The 8584-nt window shown below is 42.8% G+C and overlaps 1 protein-coding gene across 1 annotated transcript in view; it reads left to right on the top strand.

Annotated features, from left to right (window-relative positions):
* Rora (RAR related orphan receptor A) overlaps nt 1–8584 on the top strand; it is a 674381-nt gene that overhangs the window by 378712 nt on the left and 287085 nt on the right. The gene's annotated exons all lie outside the window — the stretch shown is intronic.

Genomic DNA, 8584 nt, shown 5'->3' with positions numbered 1-8584 from the left:
GGTTGTTTTGATATCACAAGTGCCCTGCTGGAATCTGTCCATAGTGCCTTTAAGGAGGGCCCAGGATGGTAGAGAGCTTGCTCCTCAGTCTGGCCCTTGGCCTTCCTTGTGCTGGACCAGCAGAGCCCATGAGCACAGTTCTGGCCACCTGGCCCAGACAGGGGAGGAAAATATTTCTGTGACAAGGACTTAGTAACTTTCCTGCTGGGGCTGTGCACACAGAAGGGCTCTGAGACATGTACCCAATCATAGGAAAGACAAGCCAAGAGCCATGGAAAATCAGTTCCAGTCATTTCCCTTCTGATGAAAGAAAGCAGGAATATTTATTTTTAATGCAGAAACAAGAAACTACACTGCAAAGTGCATGATTTAACACCTCATTGAGCGCTCAGTTCCTCTTTCTTCTTAGGGCCCCAGAGTCCAAAAAGAAGAACATCCTACCCTTCTAAATGGACAAGGTGGGATCCAAACACATTCCGACTCTGTACTGGGCTTTGCCACTTGAGTATGTGACTTTGAGCAAGACGCCCACCTCCCTGAGCTTCGCTCTCTTCCTGTTAAGTGTGGCTTGAATTCCTAGAGTAGGTGTAAGGAACAAAGGAGGTCATGTATGTAAAAATCCCATTAGATTTCTCCTTCCAGCCTCAGTTCTCATGTGGAAAATTATCAGCAAATCCCATTTAAGGATGGTTTTATTTTCAGCATCTTAACATATTAGAGTCCTTGTCCTTGACGACATTGAGATCCCTCCTTCTTTCTCACTTTGCCTTGTTCCTTGTCCCTTTTGCCCAAAGTATTTCTTCTTGGGCATCTATTTCTTCCTTTTCCGCCTTCTTCATCCTTTTTTACTCACCTGGGCTGGGTGTAGGGGAGGGGTAAGGAAGGATTAACATTAAGGAAGGAGAGACAGACAGACAGACAAGCAGACAGAGACAGAGACATAGACATAGAAGGACAGACACAGAGAGAAAGAGAGACAGAGAGATAGAGACAAGAGGAAAAAGGAAAGAGGACAGAGGGAGGGAGGGAAAGAAGGAAGGAAGGAGGGAAGGAAGGAAGGAAGGAAGGTATTCATACATTTTAAATTGCCTGCCACTCTGCCTCCCAGAGGCATGAATCACCCCTTTATCCATGTGTCCACTCTGTATATGTTACTCCCCATGCCTGTTACTGGGTTAGTACCTGTCTCAGTTATCAGATCAGTGGCTGTGATATTACACTGTTTATGTTCAAGTATTCCTTATTTTACTTAAGTAAAAAATTTTAAGAGTGCAACAGCAGTGATGCTGGGAATTCAGATATGCAAAGGGAACCCATGAAGAGCTTCCTTTAGATAAACGTTCTCAATAAGGAAAGAAAAAAAATCATATACTGAGAAGGCTAAGATTTTAAGTAATAACAAAATTTTTTTTCCATTCAGTGCTGGGGTTTAAACCCAGGGTCTTGCACATGCTAGGCAAGAACTTTACCCCAGCCCAGAATAAATCTTCTAACCATGAAATTGTGAAGAAGGAAAACTAAATTTGGGCTAGTTTTGCTGTTGCACCTCAGACTACAAGAGTTACAATTACAGAAACTGATAAGTGCTTAGTTTAGTTAGAAAAAAAAACATTACATTTGTACATATGTGTATAGAAAAACACATAGTGTAACAAAGGATTTGGTGCAATCCAAGGTTTCAGGCATCCATGATGTGTCTTGGAATATATCTCCCCCCAGATAAGGCTGGATTGAGGCACTGTATATTTATATTTCAAAATTGCTGAAAGACTAAATTTTAAATATCCTGGCCACAAAGAAATGACAAGTATGTGCAATCGTGGTTAATTTTACGATGTAAACATGTATCCTAACATCACATTGCACCCCATAAATATGCACAGTTATTATTTGCCAATTAGAAAAAAATTTTTAGAAGATCAGAATGGAGAAAGAGTACCAAGGAAAGCATGGCTGATGGTGTGCTGGCAGTTTTGCATGCCTTGGGGAGGATGTAGACTTGACTGCCAGGAGCCAGAAGAAGCAGCAGGCATAAATGGGCGGGCGCCTGTGGTCATATCTGTGGCATGGGCACCCCACTCTGTAGCTGGGAGGGTGAGGGGTCTGCTCATCTTTCCTCTGTGCCTCTCTGTTCACATTCATAAGTTTGGCCCTTAGTGTTGCCAGCTTCTAGACTTCAAAAACAAGCTGCAGGGCTTTCCATGGTCCAGCGAATTGAGATCAAAAGAGGTCTCCTGAGGCCAGGCACTGTTTTAAGGACTCTGCCGAGAGTTTAAACGGACTCATTTTGAAATGTAAGACAAACCATAATCACCAGGCAATGCTCCCTTGTTTTACCAGGGAGAGACATTTATAGGTATTAAAGTAACTCCAGAAGGCCTCTAATACAGTTCCTTAAATGCAATAATAATGCAGAATTATTAGGGGAAACTATTATTATTATTCCAAGTAATAACATAATTCTGTGCCCATGGAGGACATCCAGAGTGCTGAGAGAAGTGTGCATTGGTTAATTAAGCCTCTCCACTTCTTCCCGAGCTGGGCAAAGTATCATTAGACTTGTTTTTATAGAGGAGTAAACTGAAACATCATTGGGTTAGTTGAATTTCTTAAGGTCAAAACGTGGGAAGAGAAACTGGGGTTGATCTTCTCAACCCCTCTCACCTCATGCATCCTGCTTGTGAATGTGGATTCAGAGCTGCCCAGAGCCTCAGCAAAGAGTAAACCTCCAGGGTGGGAGACCTCAGAGCCCTGAGTCCTTCCTTCCCCACTCCAGGGTCACATAGGGAAGAGAGCTGCAGTGCCGGAAGTGATCCCGACAAAGTGCTCCTGGCTCCTGTATGCTCATACCAGCCTTTCTGCACAGAGAGAAGCTGATTCATGGTAATGCCAAAGGCAATCCTTTGGAAGAAAGTCACAGCATGCATGGAAAATGGCAAATGAAGCTAAGCAGGGTGGGGCGTGGGTGGAAGGACAGAGTCACTGTTGCTGGGGCTTCCTGTTCTGTTGCAGTATGATGTCCAGCAGTTCGTGAGCATCTCCTGGTACAGCCCTCCCCCTTGCATTCATCTTCTTCACCTCTGCTGGCTGCCTCCAAAATTCCAGAATTGAAGCTTGAGAAAGACACTTATGGGGCTGCATTGGGCATCTTAGGGAGCTGTGTCCTCCATTCTAGATCATTTGTTTATTTTTCCATTGCATGAAACTCTGACACATTTTAGAAATAGCTCTGGATGCTGGGATACAGTGCAGAATACAGCTTGATTCTTACCATCAGGAAGCTCTAGCCTGAAGGAGAAAATGGAAACTTCCACCCCTTCACCCTATCCGCTTCCGTCTACCTCTGGATCCTCAGCCTATGATCCATGCTCCAGGACAGGAGAGTCACATATAGGACACCGTGGAGAAGGCAGGCTGCCTAAGTCTGCCTGGGGAGTGGAGGAAGGCCTTGGGGAGGAAAGCATGTTATTGTCAGAATTTGAAAGATGAAATTATTGGACTCAGAACCAAGAGAGTCTTTCAGAGCAAAAGGAACAATCTAATGCTGTACAAAGTTTGGGAAACATTTAAAAATGTAGGTCTTCATTGCACAAACTTGTTCCCTTGGATGGGGAGAACTACATTTGGTTTTAATTATTTTCTCAAAAATTTTATAGATTGTACTATAAAGTGTACTATGCCTCTTTATCCAAATAGCTTTATGTTGTTGAAGTTCTCAGACTCTGTGTTCCCCCATAGCATAGAACTCAGTGGTACCAATATTTGCCTAAGAGCCATAAAGGAAAAATCAAAGTTCTATTCCATTGTGAAAACCTAGACTAGTGATGATGAACCTTTTAGAGACAAGTGCCCAAACTAAGACTCAAAACCCACTTATGTATCACAAAGTGCCAACATTGCAATTAAATCTGAATACTGAGGTTGTAGTTTAGAAAAAAACAACTCATAAATGAACATCTTTTGTCTTAAAAGAAATACACAATAACACATATGCCGTAGGTTCACCACCACTGACCTGTACCCAAGGGTCACATCTGCCACCAGCAACCTGAATGATCTTGAATGATTTTTCTCACCTTGATTTTTCTCACATGTGAAATTAAGATGATTATGATACTTCTCAAAATCATTTTAATGATAAAATAAGATGATAAGGTAAAAGTACTTTGTAAACTGTAATGTATTATAAAAACTATTGCTTTTAGATCTGGCTTAATAAATGATTACAATGAAGTTGTAATATTCTAGAGCAGTTTCTATGCCCTCTACCCTGGCCAGTTAGAGTCTCTAAGCTGAGCCACAAGGCATGCTGGGATTTCAATGGCAGGCTAGCTGGAAGATGGGCAGAGGCCACAATGGAATTGGGCTCATTTTGAAAACTGCATTTCGGTCAACAGATTCCAGGTTCCACTTAGTACTGGGATGGAGCTCCTAGCACATGCTTACCTAGATTCTCACTGCCTGAAAGACAAGAAGGAAACACAGATTTGAAATCTTTGCTATTGATAAGTTCCACAGGTCTTTGGTGGGCAGAGTTCACAGTTTACAGGCCTGAGTGCTCTGTGTAGCAGAAAGGGATTCCCTGGAAACTCACCATTTCAGTATTAAAATGATGTACATGCAAAGGAAGCAGCTTTAATGAAGAGCCTGAGGTGGAAAGTGTTTCACTGCCTAAGAGATGGTAAGTGAAATTCAGGTACTTTGGTCTGTGGCTGGTTTTACACTGCTCACCATGGATTAAATGGTCAAACTGGGATATGAGAAATGGAGATCATAAATTCACTTGGCAGAACCAGCCCTACATATGTACACTAGGTAGAAAAGAAAATTGAGATATGGGCCAAATAAATGGCATAAAGATATTGTCAGTTTTCTAGTGAATTAAGATATCTTTTCAGACAATGTTTTTATATTGTTGGTCCAAAATATATTTGACTATTTTACTGTGGTAAATATACAATGAACGAGCAGAGGCAAAGACACAGCACATTAAATACTCATACATAATCCTATTCGCTCCTCAAAACCCATTAAATTTTTTTGTAAGGAGTTTTTTTATGGATGACCTACAAGGGCAAAAGAGAACAGGAGAGAATGTGTTGGCAACAATATTTTGGAAGTTGGAAAGTGGTAGACTAGAGGCCACTGAGTTATCATATGTGAGGATGCTGAATCTCAAGCCAGCAAGGAGGAAAACCTAAAATGTCAGAACCTATTGTCATAAAGGTTCGAGAATTGATGCTGCCAGTTACCTCTGCAAATGGAGTAGCTGGGCTGAAATGAGATAATTGATTAGAGTCCCTTTCGGTAGCAGTTTCATCCCAGAGCTACTCTAGAAAACCATCTCACCACTCCCCTGAACTGCAGAATTACTCTTTGAATGGTATGAAGTGGCATCTGTGGATTCTGGACATCCTGTGGAAATGGTGGGATTAAGAGTGTGTTCATATACTTAGCTGGAGGCTCCCTGCTTTCTTCCCTGGACTTCTCTGTCCAGATGTGTACTTCTGGACAGGAACTAGAATCTTCCCTCTGGCATCTGACCAGTCTAAGAGGACTAAAATCTGAAGACATTGCCAATGGAGCTCCCCAAGGAGGTGGTCCAGTCAGTTATTCCAACAGTGATTTCATCCTCTCCTGTGCTCAGAAACCATACTCAGCTTTTTAATGGCCCATTCTTAAATATGAGCAGATGACTGAGAATTCCAGGTCCATGAAGAAAGCATCAAATATGAATTATAGAGATTGTTTTTAAAGTATCAAAATGAAGGAAATAGAACTCAGAAGACAGGAAAAAATTGGGGGTGACTGAGACTATCCCTGTCTTTAGTAAACACAGGAAGATGGTGGAGATGATTCAATTCATGGAAAAAGAGAAATGTTCTTGTAAAAAGAATACTCAAAAATGATAATGAGTTACAATGAATTAAAATTCTAGAAGTAGAAATGAAAAGTGAGAGAAAGGGCAGGGGACAGAAAGGATAAAAATATTCAGGAGGGGGCCGGGGGTTTAGCTCAGTGGTTGTGGCGCCTGCCTCGCAAGCGCAAGGTCCCGAGTGCGATCCCCGGTACCAGAAAAAAAAATATTCAGGAGCAATTTCAGGAGAATTTCCCTGAGCTGAAGTTTACCACTGAATTTCTGAGATGCCCAGTATAAGGGGTGAAACTAGATCCACACTAGGACACTAATCCATACTAAGGATTATTATGAAACTTCAAAACACCAAAGACAAGAAGCAGAGCCTAGGTTTCCAGAGAGAAAGAACAGGCTTCGTATAAAGGATGACCAGTTAGACTAGTATTCAGACCTCTCAGTGGGAACTTTGACAACCAGGAAGCCATCCAGCACAATTCTCAAAGTTATAAGGGAAAATGATTTTCAGTATTGAATTCTCCATCCAACCCAACTATCAATTGCACACAAGGTTAGAATGAAGACATTTTCAGATTAATGAGGTCACACATCACTCTCAGGAGACTATAAAAGGATGCACCATTGAAAGTGAGGGCATAAACCAGTAATGGCGAACCTTTTAGAGCTCTACATGCATGATACAGATAGCCTGCTGTGGCACTTGTGCCATAGGTTTGCCATTACTGGCACAAACCAAGAAAGAGATGAGGCTCTAAGCAACAATTAAACCAGCAAAATAGAGAGTCCAGAGAGTCCCCAGGCTCATGGGACTGAGCAATCACAAGATAGTCATGCAACAGCCCACAAAGAAACCAGCCTAGAATGGGACAGGTCTGAAGGCTCCTAGGAAAACAGCTTCAGGAAGATGAAGTTGATGAAATGCCCAGTGTGATAGAATGCATCGAGATTCTCCTAACTTGGGGACAGCTTGGGCTTGAATAATTGGTGCGCAGATAGAAAATTAAGCAAGCAAAAAAATGAATGATTAATTCCAGGAAAAACACAATATTATGCAGAAAAGGAATATGACACATTATATGTACCATGACCCAGCGGTGAAATGCATTTACAGTTTCATTAAACCAGGGGCAACCAGAATATTGATCCAACCAAAATTATGATTGACCCGCATTGACAGGACTGAGGACAAGAAATGTACATGTGTGTTGTGCGGATGGGAGTCCAGAGGAACCAGAAACCCTGTCCTCCACTGTAGAAGGTCAAGAGATAAAGCCTAAGACCGAGAAGTCAGGAAGTAGTTAGATAAGTCTGTTATTTAGAGATATAGAGGTAAATATCAGGAGAGTCAGCTGAAAGAGTCGAGAGGGGTTTCCCTGGGAGCATGAGAAGTATAGAGAGAGACTGAAGGTTTCTTCACCAAGCTTTGTGAAATTCTCTCTTCAAATAAGGTGCAGGTCTAACTGGATTTTTACAAAATGAATCTTTAAAAAGACAGTTTTAGGGTTAACTCTACAATTTTCTGCCGGTGGTTACAGCCGAGACCCCTATGACATGCAGTTTGCCAATCCAAATCTGAAGTCAACTTGGTCACTCTAAGGGGGCATGGAATTATTTATAGAATTCAGCACTGAAGAACCTTTTTCATAGACAGGAACCTCACTGCAGAGAAGTTAAGTGTGTCTGGGGTTCCTGTGCTCAAGGCAAGCAGAATCAAAACCGGAAACCCCAAGGGGCTTCAATATTCCTTCCTTGACAATCCAAGTTCCCTTGTGCCTGCAAACTGAGCTCGGAATTGTGGAAATCATGGAGAGGGTACGCTGCACAGGAAGGAAGTCCCACCTGGGTCCAGCTCTGCTCCTAACCTGCTGGTCTTTGGCCACACAAAGCATGCTGGTTGTTTTGCATCTGTGAAACAGGACTAAGAATATCCATGCTCCTTGCTCTGTAGCACATCATGGGGACAAAAGAGTATGTAGATGAAAGCACACTGCAAAGCTATCGAGGCCAAAGACACCACAAGTTGTCATTATTCTCATCACCCCTGCAACTCCCTGCAAGCAGCAACAGTAAGGACAATCTCAGAGTTCCTATTAGTGACACTGATGACAGGTCCTGTGTCATACTGAAAGACTGGCCCTCTAGAAGACATACAGGAGACGTGCTAACTGTTGGGTGCTAGTGTGGCCTACACTTACATCCCCTGCACCCAGAGGTGGCTGATGATCGGAAGGAGCACGTGGTATGGGCTTCTGCTCGGCTCATCAGCAGCAGACACCAAGTGTCCTCCCCCCGCCCCTGCAGATTGTTTTCTTAATCTTGCAGTTTTCCCTCTTACCAAGAAATCAAAAGCCGAAGAGGTAGACTTCTGACAGTTCTGGCTTCTCTGCTGAAAGGAGAATTTCAAAGCAGCACATCAGAGCCTAAAATGCTTATCACAGATCCAGTGAAATCTGCCAGAACACTCGAGGGAGGCTTCACCTGAACCCCCCAGCACCCTGTCCCATGCTCCAGGGGGCCAAGGAGGCTGGAAGAGAGAGGAGCTGATGCTGCAAGGATTCAAAGGTTCCTGGACTCTGAAATGGAAACTTCTGCTGCTCCTGTTAACAATCTGGTATTGAGCAGTGAGCAGAGGAAAAGATACCATATTACAAAAACAAACTCGGCACTGGATGGCACCCATTCATACCCCTAGTTGGCAGAACTGAAAAT

The sequence above is a fragment of the Heterocephalus glaber genome, unplaced genomic scaffold (assembly GCF_053883595.1).
Source record: "Heterocephalus glaber isolate CG9 unplaced genomic scaffold, H.glaber_assembly_v1.0 deba00001689, whole genome shotgun sequence".
Taxonomy (NCBI): domain Eukaryota; kingdom Metazoa; phylum Chordata; class Mammalia; order Rodentia; family Bathyergidae; genus Heterocephalus; species Heterocephalus glaber.
This window is presented reverse-complemented; position numbering and strand designations above follow the sequence as displayed.